This window comes from Phacochoerus africanus, chromosome 3 (genome assembly GCF_016906955.1).
Source record: "Phacochoerus africanus isolate WHEZ1 chromosome 3, ROS_Pafr_v1, whole genome shotgun sequence".
NCBI classification, from domain to species: domain Eukaryota; kingdom Metazoa; phylum Chordata; class Mammalia; order Artiodactyla; family Suidae; genus Phacochoerus; species Phacochoerus africanus.
The window spans coordinates 113,415,512-113,430,573 of NC_062546.1; positions in this window are offsets into that span (position 1 = coordinate 113,415,512).

Genomic DNA, 15,062 nt, shown 5'->3' on the forward strand with positions numbered 1-15,062 from the left:
AGACTGTGGCCTCTGCTTTTACTCTGCAGGTCAGAGTGCAGTCAGGGAGCGCAACCGAGGAGCTTTGAACCGAAGACCTCAGAGATGTTCTGTAGCTTCCTCTTACAACCAGGGGCTAGGGATATTAAATGGGTGTATAAAGCCCCAAAGACAGTGAGATGAGATCAAAGGAACACAGGCATTAAAAGCTGTGCTTTGGGAGTTCCTGCTGCAGCACAGCAGGTTAAGGATCTGGCATTGTCTCTAGGCCAGCTCAGGTTCAATCCCTGGCCCTGAGGCAGTGGGTTAAGGATCCGGTGTTGCCACAGCTGTGGCGTGGGTCGCAATTGGAGCTCAGATTCTATCTCTGGCCCAGGAACCTCCATATGCCATGGGGTGGCCATAAAAAATAAAATAGAAATTAAAAAACAAAAACAAAAAACTGTGCTTCGATCTAACTTGACAGTGAGGAAATGCTAATGTTACCTCAGCCAGGTGATCAAGGTCAACACTGGCAGCAGTAAGTCTTTTTTTTTTTTCTTTCTTTCTTTTTTCCTTTTAGGGCTGCTCTGGTGGCAGAGGGGGAAGTTCCTGGGCCAGGGGTCAAATCAGAGTTGTAGCTGCCAGCCTACACCACAGCCACAGCAATGCCAGATCCGAGTAATAACAAACCTGACTAGCATCCATGAGGACACGGATTCAATCCCTGGCCTCGCTCAGTAGGTCAAGAATCCAGCATTGCCATGAGCTGCAGTGTAAGTCACAAATGTGGCTCAGATCCCGCATTGCTGTGGCTGAGGCGTAGGCCGGCAGATGCAGCTCGAATTCAACCCCTAGCCTGGGAGCTTCCATATGCCAGGGGTGCGGTCCTAAAAAAAAACAACAAAACAACAAAAAACAAAAAACAAAAAAAAAACCAAACCAAACCAAACAAACAAACAGAAAAACCAGCTCTGGCATCTTCACTCCAGATGTGCTGGGCCTAATGTGTCTCTCGGCTTCATCTCACATTGCCTCCAGCAAGAATGGGTCCAAGACGGGCAGAGTCTTGGCTCATGGCTGGATAGCGAGGAGGACTAGCTCTGCTCACATCTCTCCAGAGTCATTCTGAGGACAGGCTTCTTCTCCACAGCCAGCTCCAGGGGGTCCATGGAGATCTGTGGGACCGTTGAGAAACTGATGGAGCCTATGAGAAGTTGCCTTGACAACCCATCCTTCCAGGTATGGGGGAGAGAGGGAGAGAGACTTGCATGAGTTCCAAAAAGGACAGGATTCTAACCGAGCTGCCTCAGAGGGTGTTATCATCTTTATCCACCCTCACCCCCACCCTGGCTGCCTTCTTGTTACATTTTCTTAGCCTCAATCCTCAGCTCCAGCCACTCCTTCTAAGACTCAGTCCTGCTGAGGGGGAGGCAGCCACTGGGCACTGCGCTGTGTGGGTTTGACCGAGCTGGCAGGCAAATTCAGCATGCTAAATCCAGTGGACCATTCAAGATGTCTAGACAGGAAGCCAGGCTGGGAGAAAAGCAAGGCCACTCCCCTCTGGCTAGTGCCCGGAGGCTGCTGGGCAGGCTGCTGCCACTGCTTCAGGGGCCCAGAGGATCAGTCCCTGGGGGCCTGATTGCCAGCTCAGGGAGCATCCTTATGGAAGTAAACCCTGTGCCTTGCCCTAGTGCAAGTGCAGCTAGGGTATGCCAGGTGGAGCAGACATGCTGTCTTGGAGGGGAGGTGGTTGCTCAGGTGACAGTGGCCCACTCTGACCTTGAGGTTGAGGTGGGGAAAGTGGACCTGGCCTCAGGGATTCAGGCTCTCATCTCAGAGCCAGTATTGGGCATGCTCTGAGCATCACCTGACATCCAAGAGGTGGGGGGTGGGGGGCAGTAGTGACAGGGGAGAGCCAGCCAGGGTCCAGCGCTGGAACCTTGAAGAAGTTAGCCCATCTCTCAGTTCCCCCCCTTTTAAAGTAAAGCCAATCACATACCTGCCCTACCTGCCTCTTGGGTCATTATGAGGGCAGATGAAGTGATCTATGGACAAAGACCTGTGTAAAGTGCCTGGCAGGCAGGACCATCACACATGGTGTTGATATTGTAAGTTTCGAGGCTGTTGAGCCACTCAGCTCCATTGGCTGGTTGACTTGGGTTCTGTGGCTGGGAGTCCTGAGTCACTGAAATTTTATGGGACATTGAGTCCAACACACTCATCTCGTCCTTGAGGAAAGCAGATTCTGTGATCTTCTGAGGTCCCAGAACAAGGGACCATCTGAGCCAGGCCAGCAGCCCAAGGCTCCTGATCCGCACTCGGAGCTAGAACACCCGCCACACTGTTTCTCTGCCTGCGCCTGTTCCTCTGGTGCTGAGCATCCACATCCCAGCTTCACCACCGGAGATCTGGGTCCCCCACACGCACCTGCTGTCGCCTTCATTTGCATTTTAGTGCACACCCACTCTCCACAGCTTATCCATCACCAAACATGCATGCCAGATTTGGGGATCTTTAAGGAAATACAAAAGAGTGAAAGACACAACAGAAAGAAGATAAGCAAGTGTTTCTTTGGAGCTCTGCCAGCATGGATCGGCAGGATGCCTGAGCCTCCTGCCCTCAATCTGTTCACCAACCTGCTTCTCTCCCCATTCAAGCTGCTCCTGAAAGCCTCTCTGGGAAGTCTTCCCAGACCAACTAAGCCACTGGCAGCTTCCTTGGGTTGGCCCTGTCTGAACCTAGCCCCTCCCTGGGTGTCACTCACCCAGCCACCCTCCACCTCAGTGGGCACTCAGCCTTGTCCTCTGCACGCATCAGCTGGACCAGGCTCTCACCTCTTCCTGTGGCTTCTCTGCCAGACACTGGACCGGTCTCTGCCGGTGGCCAGTCTGCCCTAATTCTAGCCATTTGCCTGACATACACCCGATGTTAGTACTTGACTGCCTCTGGATGTATTCATCCCCTGATTTGACTTGGTCACCAGCCTGCCCTCTTCCTACTTGTTCACATCTGTGTTGTTGATCCGGGACACTTAGAACTCAGGGGGTCTCATTATCAAGAAGGGGGAATTGCTTGCCTCTGCTCTTTGGTTCATTCAATCAGAAGGTGCCTGGACTCCAAGCCCCTTGCTTTGAACGCGAATTCCATGTCTCATCAGCCTCGGCTACAATGCTGAATTCCTGCTATTCAGTCTCTTTACTCAAGTGAGCATTCTGTCTTTGATTTTATATCCAGACTACTGGACAGACAGACAAGTCCATCTTTTACTTCCTCAGACTTTCTCTTTACTCTGACCTTTTACTGTCTAATGAGAGTGTTTATTTTTTTACATTTTTATTAAAGTATAGTTGATTTACAGTGTCATGCCAATTTCTGCTATACAGCAAAATGACGCAGTCATACATATGCATATTTTATTTTTTTTAATATTATTTTCCATCATGGTCCATCTGAGGAGATTGGATATAGTCCCCTGTGCTATACAGTAGGACCTTGCTGTTTATCCATGATAGGGTTGTTTTAAAGGAGCCTTAGGGGAGTTTCCGTCATGGATCAGTGTTTAACGAACCCAACTAGTATCATGAGGACACAGGTTTCAATCCCTGACCTCATTGAGTGGGTTAAGGATAGGTGTAGATGTGAGCTCTGGTGTAGGTCACAGATGTGACTTAGATCCTGTGTTGCTGTGGCTGTGGTATAGGCTGAAAGCTGCAGCTCCAATTTGACCCCTAGCCTGGGAACCTCCATATGTCGTGGGTACATCCCTAAAAAGACAAAAAATAAAAATAAAATAAAATAAAAGGAGCCTTAGGGAGTTCCTCTTGTGGCTTAGAGGGTTAAGAACCGGACATAGTGCTCCTGAGGATGCAGATTCCATCCCTGGCCTTGCTCAGTGAGTTAAGGACCTGCTGTTGCCTCAAGCTGTGGCATAGGTCACAGCTGTGGCTCAGATCCAGTGTTGCTGTGGCTGTAGCATAGGCCAGCAGCTGTAGCTCTGATTCAACCCCTAGCCTGGGACCTTACATGTGCCACAAGTTGGGCTGAAACAGTAAAAAGAGAAAAACAAAAACACAACAGAATCCATCCCTGAAATCCTCTCCCCTCCTTCCCACCCCCCAGCTCCAATAGGCCACCTTTCCAGCCATCTGACCTTTTTGGAACTCAGAACAGAGGGCGGTACATTGTTAGAGATAATAGACCCAAAGGGGTGGAGAGTCACAGAACAAAGAGAAGAAATGGTTTTTTCCCTCGGGAAGTTTAATTTAGGTCAATTGAGCACAAAGGTAAGCCAGGTAAATAGAGAATTTATGAGCCAGTGAGTGACAGAGCACACCCCTCCCGACGCATTGCCGAGTGCGTTTCATTTCTGCCCTTGAGGGATGACTTTGTGGAGGAGGCCAGCTCTTGGCTGGTGTGAAGTGGGTGCCGGGTGGCTGTCTGCTTTACAAGGGGAGCTGAGGTGCTCCGTGCCAAGAAGCAGAGACAGAGTCGATGGCAGTTGGTTAGAAAGGAGGGACTGATGCCCTCAGACCAGAACCAGAGAGCAGAAGGTCACCACACTTTCAGGGGCTACATGTCTGTCACACACCCCGATGCCCAGTCACACTAAATCCCCAGAATGGGAAACACCATGAGAATATGCTGCTGGTATTGACCTTGGAGAAGAGTCCCTTGAGCTTGGTGGGCCTCTAGGAAGGGGTTGGATTTGATCAATGATGGCATCTTTTGGTCCCATCCAATTTACTAAAAGTTTCCAAAAACTTTTCACCTGGCCAAATCAGAATATGTTTTAAAATATCACCATCTCCTCTCACTATCAGTTAAAAAAAAGAAAGCACATTTTAGTACTAAAAAAGGAGAATAGACACAATCTTAGAATATGAAGGAGGGTCCTTTAAAGAAATATAAGAAAATCTACTGCATGATCTTACTTTTCTCATTTCAGTGTAAACTACTGAAAGCTTCATCACAGAAGGAAATCAATTCAAGAAACAGGGAGCTTCCTGGCATACTAAGATTTCATGATTTGAAACCCAACTGTGCAAGTCACCCAACCTTCCCTCTGACCCATGCTGGGCACTTTCCAAAGCCTGAAACACAGGGATGCTAGTGGGTGGTGGCTGCTGCTCCTGGTGCCTGCACTGCAAGGATCATTGCCCTTCTTTATTTATTTTTAACATTTTATGCTGCACTCACAGCATATGGAAATTCCCAGGCCAGGGATTGAATCTGAGCTGCAGCTGCAGCAGCTACAGGTTACCAGAGATCAAACCCATACCGCTGAAGTGATCTCTGCTGCAGTCAGATCCTTGATTTTTTGGTCGCCCTGAGTTCAGATACGAGCTGCAATTGCAACCTATACAACAGTGGCAACAAGGCTAGATCCTTTAACCCAATGCACCGGGCCAGGGATTGAACCTGGGTCCTGGCGCTTCAGAGACACCTCTGGTCCCGCTGTGTCTTGCATTCCCTTTCTTGGGCCAGAAGTTTCCTCCTGTCTGCTGAGGTGCAAAGGAAGCTTTCTCTGGAGGTTCTGTCACTGGGACAGAGGCTGGCAGATGCTGCCAGCAGAAAGCTGAGAGGTGAGTTGTTTCCTCATCCATTGGAGGCAGTAAGTCCTTGGGGTGGGGGAGCTGCGTCTTGCCCATCTCCGATGCGCTTGAAGCACTTGTCTGTAAAGTCTTTCCATGAATAGACACTGGATTTCATGTCTGTGTGCCGAGGTCAGGAGAGTCTAGGACTCACACAAGTGAAAGACCCACCACAAAGAGGCTACAGGCTCCAGAGCTTAGGACCCAATCATCTAGAGGGAAAGAAGGTGCTCTTTCCCTAAAGTGTCATCTTGGTAACAAAGAACTTGGCGAGTCGCTCCCCACGAGGCCTCAGGAGCCTGGGCTGCACAAATGACAGCAGAACTGTCTGGCGGAACTGCTGTCTGGAGACCATGTGGCCCATGTGACAGCCCCTAAGGAGTCCCTTCTGGAACACTCCCACTGTGGCCCAGTGGCTGAGGCTCCTGGTCTCCTCCTCACAGTGTCAGGGGCTCTGCAGCCATCTCTCTCGTCCCCCTCCTGTGTTTCTCTCCCCTCTTTTCCTTCCTTGTCTTTGTCTTTGAGCTACTTGAATTCTCCTGGTCCCCCTTCCTTCTCCTCCACCCTCACCGCCCCACCCCGGTTCTGTTCTGTCTCCCTCTTAGACACAAAATCACCCTTCCCCATGCCACGTGTCCCTGCCGCTCCCGGAACTCATAGCTGAATGGCTGCTCCTGCAGCACCATCTCTCCCTTCCCTGCCATCCGCGCCCCAAGGAGGCTGCTTCTATCCTACTGTCCTTGCTGCAGGGAGCATGGGGGAGTCAGCAAGGTTCAGTGATCTAAGATAAAAGGTAAGTTAATTGCAGGCGCTGCCTTTCCCGCTCCAAGTTATTTTCACGTTCCCCCAGACACGAGCCTAACAGCTTCTTTTTGTCTGCAGGGAAGAAGCAGAAAGGTTTGACCTGGAAGGTGTCACCTTCCTGCTCTCACTCCCTCCATCCACAGGGAAAGGGGCCACATGCAGCCCAGGGCTGACCCAACCCCAGGTGCTTCAAGGTCCCATATGAGGGCATCTCCTGGGTGCCTTCCCCACAGCCTTCCTGGGAGCTTGAGGCTGCCTTTGGGCCTGTAAGAAGAACCCCCACTGGGAAGGATCAGCTTCTGCCACCATAGGCTTTCACCTTTCAGTCCATCACCCCCACCCTGCACTCCCCAGCCCCAACACACCTCTTAAGAACCAGAGCTGTGTCAAAATCAGTCTTGATGAGGGAATTCCGGTTGAGGCTCAGGGGAAACAAACCCAACTAGGACTCATGAGGACATGGATTTGACTCTATCCCCCCTCAGAGAGTTAAGGATCAAGCGTTGCCCCGAGCTGTGGTATAGGTTGCAGCCACAGCTTGGATCCTGAGTTGCTGTGGCTGTGGTGCAGGCCTCAGCTGCAGCTCCGATACGACCCCTAGCCTGGAAACTTCCATACCGCAGGTTCTGTGTTCTATAAAACAACACAGTTTCCGTGTTCTATAAAATGTAGTCAGGATGTGCCCAGGGTCCTCCTTAGTTTCCTAGTGGACTGATTCCCTGGAGAAGGAAAACAGGATTGAGGAGGGATCGAAAAGGGTCTCTCGAAAGAACAAGGAAGCAGGTTCTGTTCAGGAGGACGGGAGTGAGGCAGAAGGCAGAAGCAAGGACCGGGAACATTGTGGACAGTCCATAACCCTTCGGCCTTGCATCACTCACTGGAAACCTGGCTGGGAGGCTCGGAGAGAAGGAGAATCTGAGACCAGAGAGAGTTTGCCAAGGAGGCTATTGAGAAAACGGCATTTAAGAATCACCAATCTGTTTCATTCTCCTTGATTGCTCACCTCTTTCATGTTCAGTCACTTCTTTGATTTCTGTCTCTATGAAACTTGCGTGCTGTGGGTATATTTCAGGATGAAGCACTGTGTGGGGATAGGGGCAGGTGAAGCCCATTGATGGTTCCAAGAAGCAGGAAGGCAAAGGATGTAGGCAGCCCCCTGTCTCTTTAGACCCAAACTGGGATAAATCCAGGTGATATCCTGATTTCCACCCAGCCCCCTCATGAATGGACTTTATGCTAGAGCCTTACTCAAGGCTTCTTGCCCTGTGGTGTTCCTGGCACAGTGTACAGCAGCCCAGGTAAAGGAAGACCACATTTAATGAGTACCTACTATGTGTTACGAAGTACGTGCAAGGCTTTGGATAGACTTTATTTTTATTTTTTTATTTTTTGCTTTTTTAAAGTCTGCACCTGCGGCATTTGGAAGTTCCCAGGCTAGGGGTAGAATCAAAGCTGAAGCTGCTAGCCTATGCCACAGCTACAGCAGCTCAGGATCCCAGCCATGACTACAACCTACACTACAGCTCATAGCAACGCCAGATTCTTAACTCACTGAGCAAGGCCAAGGATCAAACCCGCATCCTCATGGATCCTAGTTGGGTTCATTTCCACTGAGCTACAACGGGAACTCTCAGGTGGATTTATTGCTTGTTTTCTTTCTTTTTTCTTTCTTTCTTTTTTCTTTTTTTTTTTTTTTTTTTTTTTTTGGCTGCACCTGTGGCATGCAGAAATTCCCAGGCCAGGGATCAAACCTGCACCATAGCAGTAACCAGAGCCACAGCAGTGACAGCACCAGATCCTTAACCTGCTGAACCACCAGGGAACTCCTGGTTTTCTTTTTCAATATCCTCACGACCCTATAACATCCACTTTAAAGTTGAGGAAACTGAGGCCCAGAGAGGCTTGCTAAACAAGACAAGGTGACAAAAGAAAAAATCCATATGCCGGACACATCAGTGCTTACTCAGGGGAATATTGGAAAATCACTGAAGCAAAAGGCTAGGTCTCTGGTTATCCTGTATTTTTTATTAAGGCTACAGAGAGTCTCATTTAGATCCTCCAACGGGCTTTAGAGTTTCAATAAAAGGCCACCTGAAGCAGAAACAGGAAAAGGAGGGCAGGAAGAGGGCTTGACCGCTCACCAGTCCCAGGACAAAGCGCCTTCTTCACAGGCAGGGGCGTCACGACCTAGATCAGGCTGGGTATGCGTTGCCTGTCCCAGTGTGTTCCCAGCAATTCTCTACCTGTCTGGGTTCTTTTTTTTTTTTTTTTTCCTGCCACCAACACATGATAATCTTGATCTGGAAGGGGAAAAAAGGGAGTGGATTATCTGTAGAAACAAACATCATCAAATGTCCTGGCTCCCTTCCCAGCCCTTCAATAAAAATGCAGGAAGGAAGAAATCTCAGAGCTGAGCCCCAGAGGAGAGTCTCCCTGAGTCTCCATTAAGTCATTAAGAGAGGACTTTGTAACATCAGCGCCCATGGCCAGGGTGCTGTTGTGGAGTATGGTCCTCCAGGTGGAGGGATAGGCAGCGACATGCAGTGACCTGGGTGCTTGCCTTCCTGATGGTTTCCTTCCTTCACCCCCAGATTCAACTTTTTGCTGTAACAAACTTTCTCTCTGATTGTTTCACTAATATTTACTGCATTTAAGATCTAGGTCTGGGAGTTCCCTGGTGGCTCAGTGGGTTAAGGATCTGGTGCTGTCACTGCTGCGGCTGTGGTTACAGTTGTGGCATGGGTTCCATCCCTGGCCCGAGGACTTCCCATGCAGCAGGCACAGTCAAAACAAAGCAAAACAAAGCAAAACAAAAAACACCTGGGTTTGGAAACATACTATCAAGCACAGCTCTCATTTGGGCAACTAATGACATGAATTATATATACTCTTGGGGAAGTGGGGCTGGGGACCTGCTTCTGGGATCTTTTGTAGTGGCAAGGAAGCACCACAGCCAAACTGTGGTGGGTACTGGGCCACCAAGAAGAAGACCAAATCATTTCTCTAATCAGAATCATGCCCCTTGCTCCTCTTCTCAGAACTTTGAAAGACAAAAGGGAATGGAATTATAAATGGGTAGGAGTGGGGGTATGGAAAAAGATGAAAATGAAAAATAAACTTGAAACATACCTAGCAGAAAGCACGTTTGATTTGAAAGATTCTTTCCATCTCAATTCTCTGTGGGCCTATTCATAACAGAGATATGGTTACTTAAAATACAGTTTCTGCACTGGCTGGGGGAGTCTCCTTAAAAATGCCTTCCATATTTTCCCTCGGCCCTGCTTTGACTTTAATTCCTGAACAACACTGCTGAAAGGACCAGCTGACCGTGAGCAAGACAGAGTGATTCTGAAACCCAGTGACACCCTTAAAGTGGCACTGAGACTGGGCCACAGTTGTCAGACTTCAGCTCTTTTTTCCCTACCACCCCACTCTCTACCCTACACATACACACACACACACACATGCACGCACGCACGCATGCACGCACATAATCACAAGATCCCACAAGGCAGAACACTTTTAGAAAAAAATGGTACTGGTATTGAGTCAAGCAGATGAGCCTCAAGTTCTCTTTAAAATATACATTCAATGGAGTTCCTGTCGTGGCTCAATAGTTAACGAACCCCACTAGCATCCATGAGGAGGTGGGTTTGATCCCTGGTTTTGCTCAGTGGGTTAAGGATCTGGCATTGCCAGGAGCTGTGGAGGTCACAGACGTGGCTCAGATCCCGCCTTGTTGTGGCTCTGGCGTAAGCCAGTGTCTACAGCTCTGATTTGACCCCTAGGCTGGAAACTCCATGTGCTGTGGGTGTTGCCCTAAAGGACAAAAAAAGATAAATAAATAAATACATAAAATATTCATTCAAAAGTTCCTTGGTGGCTCAGTAGGTTAAGGATTTGACATTGTCACTGCTGTTCCTCAGATCGTTGTTATGGCATGGGTTCCATCCCTGGCTCAGAAACCACTGCATCTATGCTAGGCCAAAAAAAAATTTAATTAAATAAATAAAACACAGATTCAAACACAAATTCAAACACAGATTAACTCTGGCATGGTTTGAACTTTTTAAATAATCGAATAAAGAAAGAGTGGCTGGGGGCGGATGTTGTTTTCTTCTTTTTACAGCTGCACCTGCGGTATATGGAAGTTCTGGGTCTGGGGGTCGAATCAGAGCTGCAGTTGCCAGCCACAGCCACAACCACAGCAATGCCAGATCCAAGCTGCACCTGTGACCTACCACCACAGCTCACAGCAATGCCGGGTCCTTGGCCTGGTGAGCAAGGCCAGGGATCAAACCCGCATCCTCAAGGATGTTGTGTCAAGTTCTTAACCAGCTGAGCCACAATGGGAACTCCCAAAAGAGCGTATATATATATATATTTTTTTTTGCTTTTTATGGCCACACCCATGGCATATGGAGGTTCCCAGGATAGGGGTCCAATAAGACCTACAGTTGCCAGCCTATGCCACAGACACAGCAATGCCAGATCCAAGCCGTGTTTGCAACCTATACCACAGCTCACGGCAATGCTGGATCCTTTAAGTGAGGCCAGGGGTCGGACACTCAACCTCATGATTCCTAGTTGGATTCGTTTCCGCTGTGCCACGATGGGAACTCTGAAAGAGTCTTTTTAAATTGCCTTCTACAAAAACCACTAAAGCAGGAGCAGCTTCTTTTCCCAAAGGGAAACAGCCAATAGCACTCTGGACTCAGACTGTCTAGATTAGTAGCCTTGCTCCCTTCTCTAACCACTTCTGGGTCGAGTTGGCTACCCTAAGCCTCAGTCGTCCCATCTGTGAAATGGGAGCTAAGAGTCATCCCTCTCATTGTTGTGAGGTTTAAAGGCAATGACCTCGTTTAGCGAATGTAAAAGCATTTAGCAAGGTGCCTGGCTGGCAAGCATTCATTAAATATTAGCTATCAAAGCCTCCAAACAAAACTTTTTTTTTTTAAGGCTTAAGCAGAGAGATCAAACCTAGCATTGCTATTTGCGTTTTCTCTACACTTCTTAGAAAATAAGCTCACATGCCTGGAAACCTAGCAGTCAAACAAGTGGCTTTAGGAATACCACAGTGAATTATTAGCCTCTACCTTAGCTTAGTGAGAAAGTTCCTGGAAGACCCAACACCCATCTGGACGCCTTCCTAGTCAGATCTCAGAAATCCACCAGCTCACTCAGCTGATCCCCTCCCCTCCTTTAGCTGCTGACGCCTGGGCTGCAGGGCGTCGAGGGAGCAGGCCCAGCTTCTGACTCAGGAAGGCCTCACGAGGGCAGGTTTCAGGAAAGACTTGTGGTCAGGGGCATCTCCAGCCTTTCCTGAACCCAGTGCACTGTCCAGTCATCTGAGATTTCAGAAATCAGCTTTCGTGTTGTCTCATTCTCTCAGATGAGGAGCCATTTTGCGGGGTGTTTGGGTTTGTCCCTGTGGGCCAGGGATTAGGGGCGACTGTGAAGCCCTGACAGCGGACACTTTAAGGGTTGTCCAAATGAATGCGCACTGGCAGGACATTTCTTCATGATCGCTCTTCTCGCCTAAAGATACAATCACAGGAGTTCCCGCAGTGGCTCAGTGGTTAATGACCCAACTAGTATCCATGAGGATTCGGGTTTGATCCCTGGCCTCGATCAGTGGGTTATGGATCTGGCGTTGCCATGAGCTGTGGTGTAGGTTGCAGACGTGGCTCATATCCCACATTGCTGTGGCTGTGGTGTAGGCCGGCAGCTATGGCTCTGATTGGACCCCTGGCCTAGGAACCTCCATATGTCGCGGGTGCGGCCCTAAAAAGCAAAAAAAAAAAAGATAAAAATCACAGAACTCAGAGTATGTTTGCAATTTCCACATATATTTATTATTACTATTATTATCATTATTATGCTGATCATAAAAGCAGTACATGCTCAGGGGAAGAAAGTGCCACTTTCTTTGGGCAGATGTAATGACAGTATCAGGGCACAGAATTTCAGCCCCTGAAACACACACCCAGATGCACCCTGTTCAGTGGTACAGATAACCCTGTAAACGCACTCCTTCCAAAACCTTCAAACGATGCAAAGTGTAAGCCTCCTATAGTCATATCCAAAAAACTCCACTCTTAACAGTTTAGTTAATAGATCTGTCTTGTTTTAGACAAAATAATGACATTCAACTGGAGGGAAAAAAAGGCATAGGATGAAATTTCTATTTTATTTATTTATTTATTTATTTTGCTTTTTAGGGCCACACCCGCAGCATATGGAGGTTCCTTGGCTAGGGGTCCAATAGAAGCTACAGCTGCTGGCCTATGCCACAGCCACAGCAATGCCAGATCCAAGCCACGTCTGCCACCTACACCATAGCTCACGGCAACGCCAGATCCTTAACCTACTGAGCAAGCCCAGGGATGGAACCTGCAACCTCATGGCTCCTAGTTGGATTCGTTTCTGCTGCACCACGACAGGAACTCCTTATTATTATTATTATTATTATTATTGTTATTATTATTATTTTGTCTTTTTTTTGCTATTTCTTTGGGCCGCTCCCACGGCATATGGAGGTTCCCGGGCTAGGGGTCGAATTGGAGCTGTAGCCACTGGCCTACGCCAGAGCCACAGCAACGCGGGATCCGAGCCGCGTCTGCAACCTACACCACAGCTCACGGCAACGCTGGATCGTTAACCCACTGAGCAAGGGCAGGGACCGAACCCGCAACCTCACAGTTCCTAGTCGGATTCGTTAACCACTGCGCCACGACGGGAACTCCTATTATTTTTTTTTTAATCAAAAAAGTTTTTGGCTGTGCCTACAGCATACGGAAGTTCCTGGGCTGGGGATCAAACCTGCTCCTCCACAGCTACCTAAGCTGCTGAAGTCAAGTCCTTAACTCACTGCGCAGCAGGGGGAACGCCCTCTTCTAATTTTAATTTTTTTTTATTTTTTCAACCAGGGATCAAATCCAAGCCATTTCTGTGAGCTATACCACTGCTGCAGCAATACCAGTTCCTTAACCCACTGTGCTGGGCTGGGGATCGAAACCATAACCTTGGAGACAAGCTAGATCATTAACCCACTGCGCCACAGAGGGAACTCCCAAAGCTTTTAAATAGTGCCAGAGAGGATAGTTTCAAAGTCCTCTTCCCACCCTTGATCCCCTAGATATTCATTCATCTGTTGTATGATTGTTTCCTTCCACGTAATAGAGTTACATATAGGCAAATCTATATATATAAATATATATGTGCATGTAGGTATCTCTATATGTAAGGGTGTGTGTACCCTGTTTTTTCGTTTTTTGTTTTTTTTGCTTTTTTATGCAAGTGATCTGTTATATATACAGCCCAAAGCTTCTTACTCTCTCCCTTCCATATAGATCCACCTTATTCCTATGAACAGAAAAACAATTCTGCATTAACAAACGTACCATCATTTATTTCACCAAGTCCCTTATGGACCAGTCAGTACATTGTTTTCAGCATTTTGCAGCCACAATGCTGCAATGATTATCCTTGTATCATATCGTATCATTGTATCAATTGATTATCATATCTACGCATATGCAAGGACATCTGTATATTAAATTCCTAGAAGAACTGTTGGGTCAAAGAGTATGTGAAGTATGGACCTACTAAATGTTGATAAATGCTTTGACACGGTTGCCAGGAGGCTATCCAATCAGCACTGCCATCAACAAGAGTTTTGGGTGCCCATTTTCCTCCACCCTCACAAACTTTATCTTCTCGGCTTTTAAAAGCCATGTCGATCTTTTCTAACCCATCCGGGAGAACGCTGTCTATTTTCAAATTCTCTTCCTCTCTGACCACACCCATCCCATATCACCAAAAGTTCTTAACAACCCAGGCAAGGACCTCTGCAGCTTTGTTAGCATATCCTTAGATGGGATCCACTTCAAAGTTGAATCCTCAAGCATCCCAGTCTAACCCTGCAACTTTGATCTTTGTTCCTGGGCAGGGCAGAAGCCTTAGGAACCAGGTTCTCCACTCCTGGGGAGTCCTCAGAAATGCAAACGTCCACTGTCCGGCCAGTACCTCCTCTGTCACCTCTCCAATCCCTAGCACAGTGCATTGGAGGGGCAGCTTTTACTGGAAGAGGGTTTGCCAGTTGGGGTCAGAAAAAGGGAAGAGTTTAGGGAGCTCGGAAGAAAGGCAGAGAACAAAAGGCCACAGAGCATTCTGAAGAGAGCCTGAAACACACAATGGGGATCTAGAGCTTTTATAAGCCTTGTCAGCTTCTCCACAGGTGTTCTTGTAATTTTCTCCTTGTTTCACAGTTAAATCTCTAACAAAAAGGGCTGCTTATGTTGAACGGGTCGGCAAGGAAGGGGGAGATTAATGGGGGGGGGGAAATCTATCCTTTACTGCAGATCTTGGGTTACAAAAAATCTGAGGGTGGTGGTGATTGGATGGTAACACCACAAAGATACCCGGAGAAAAAAAAGGCTCCCAAAGAGGTGTTACTGGGCTCGAATATAAGAACAAGGTCACCATTTATTGAGCACTTATGCTGTGCCAGGCACTGAGTTCCCATCTCTCTAGAGCAAGCTGATACAGAAGCTTCAACCCGCGCCCCCCCCGCCCCGCAACATGTCCTCTCCAGCCTTCCCTTTCTCAATTATCTCAGAAGAGTTTGTGAGTTTCACATGCCCTGTCAGCCTTCAAGATTCAGGCACCACTTTCCCTGAGCCATTTCCTTCTTGATGTCTCCTC